We start from the raw sequence: 2560 nt of genomic DNA on the forward strand, positions 1-2560 counted from the left end.
TATGCATGTGGTAATGAGTATGTGGCAATTATAAGGATTGCTCATGTGAAAAGTAGTCGGTCCAAAGAAAGGCTTTTTTTTTTTTTTTTTTTTACAGAGTTAATTGTCAGTGTTTTAATCACTACATTGAGAGTACCATTTACAGTTGGTGTTTTTTGCCCAAAGGCTGGACATCAATGTTATGCTAGGTATCTTGTTAAAGGGGCCCAATATGTGAAATTATTTTGTTATGTTTTAATTGTGAGCATATGTTTTGTTGTTTATTGTTTCAGTTGGTCTTACTCAAATATCTGGAAATCTAAGTTCAATCCCTAAGTTGAATGGATTGAACTTCAAGATTTGGAAAGAAAGCCTACAGATACTTCTTGTGTGTATGGATATGGACCTTGCATTAAGGACCGATAAACCTACTTCTACTGAGGAACAGCCAAACACGACTAATATAGAGAAGTGGGAACGGTCAAATCACATGTGTCTGATGATCATTAGGCGCTCCATTCCGAAGTCTTTTCGGGGCTCTATCACGGAAAGTGAAAATGCCAATAAGTTCTTAGCTCAAATTGAGAAATATTTTGCTAAAAATGAGAAAGGGGAAGCAAGTAGTCTTTTGACTTCTTTAACTCCTATGAGGTATAAGGGCAATGGAAACATAAGGGAGTACATTATGGAAATGTCCAATCTCACAGGTAAATTAAAGGCACTTGATATCGAGATAAATGAAAATTTACTCGTGTGTCTGGTACTTATCTCTCTTCCTGCACAATTCACTCAGTTTAAAATAAGCTATAATACTCAGAAGGATAAATGGAGTATTAATGAGCTTATCTCACAATGTGTGCAAGAAGAAGATAGGATTAAGAGAGAAAGGACAGAAAATGCTCATTTGGCAATAGGCTCTCGTGATAAGAAGAAAAGGAGAATTGTGGATGCTGCAGAAGGGACATCTCAGCAGAATAAAAACAAGAAACAAGCTAATGAAAATCCTTGTTTTTTTCTGCAAAAAGAAAGGTCACTTCAAGAAAGATTGTCCCAAGTATGCCAAGTGGCGTGTAAAGAAGGGTAAACTTTTTACTTTGGTTTGTTCTGAATTTAATTTAGCTTTTGTACCTACAGATACTTGGTGAGTAGATTCTGGTGCTACTACTCACATAAGTATATCAATGCAGGGTTGCCTGTGGAGCCGGCCGCCAAGTGATACTAAAAGATTCATCTATGTGGGCGATGGCAAAGAAGTTCCAGTTGAAGCTATTGGAAATTTTAGATTACTTTTAAAAACTGGTTGTTATTTGGATTTGAATGAGACTTTTGTTGTACCGTCATTTAGACGAAATTTAGTTTCTATTTCCAGTTTGGACAAATTTGGTTTTTCTTGTTCTTTTGGAAATAATAAAGTTAGTCTTTTTCAAGATTCTAAGCTTATTGATATCGATTCTTTAATTGATAATCTATATATGCTTGATTCTTTTGCTTCATTTAACAAGATCCTGTTATCTAATTTATGTGGTACAAAGCGTAAATTAAATGAGAATTCTGCTATGTTATGGCACAAGCGTTTAGGTCATATCTCTAAACAGAGAATTCAAAGACTTGTGTCAGATGGAATTCTTGATTCCCTTGATTTAAGTAACTTCAACGTTTGTATGGAATGTATTAAGGGAAAACAGACAAACATAAGAAAATTAGGTGTCAACAGATGCTCAGACGTCTTAGAACTAATACATACAGACATTTATGGTCCATTCCCTACAGCCTCTTGGAATGGACAACAATATTTTATTACGTTCATAGATGACTATTCAAGATATGGGTACCTATATTTCATTCATGAGAAGTCTCAATCCTTAGACGTTTTCAAGTTTTTCAAAGCTGAAGTTGAACTTCAACTTAGAAAGAAAATTAAGGCTGTCAAATCTGATCGTGGTAGTGAATATTACGGTAGATATGATGGATCAGGTGAACAACATCCAGAGCCCTTTGCCAAATACCTAAAGGAATGTGGAATCGTCCCGTAATACATTATGTCGGGCAAACCTAGTATGAATGGTGTAACGGAAAGGCGAAATAGAACACTTAAGGATGGGGTAAGAAGTATGATTAGTCATTCTTCTCTACCAAAATCCCTTTGGGGTGAGGCACTAAAGACTGCAACATATATCCTTAATAGGGTACCTAGTAAAGCAATAGCCAAAACCCCTTATGAGTTGTGGACAGGAAAGAAGCCTAGTATTAGACATCTTTACATATGGGGTTGTCCAGCTGAGGCTAGGCCTTATAGGCCTAATGAAAGAAAATTGGACTCAAGTAGTTGCTATTTTGTTGGGTATTCTGAGAACTCTCAGGGTTTCAAGTTGTATGATTCCACTTCTAGATCATTGTGTGAGACAGGAAATGCTAAATTCCTTGAGGATGTTGAGTTTGGGGGGGAAGATAACATAAGGAAAGTTTTCTTTGAAGAGGAATTGGTTTCTTTTCCTCACGTGATTATAAATGATGTTCAGGCTCCAATTCCTTACTTCATTATTGAACCAATTATAGAACAAGACAACATTGAAGTCCCCGT

The sequence above is a fragment of the Benincasa hispida genome, chromosome 6, assembly GCF_027475165.1.
Source record: "Benincasa hispida cultivar pf3 chromosome 6, pf3_genome.v1.1, whole genome shotgun sequence".
Lineage (NCBI taxonomy): Eukaryota > Viridiplantae > Streptophyta > Magnoliopsida > Cucurbitales > Cucurbitaceae > Benincasa > Benincasa hispida.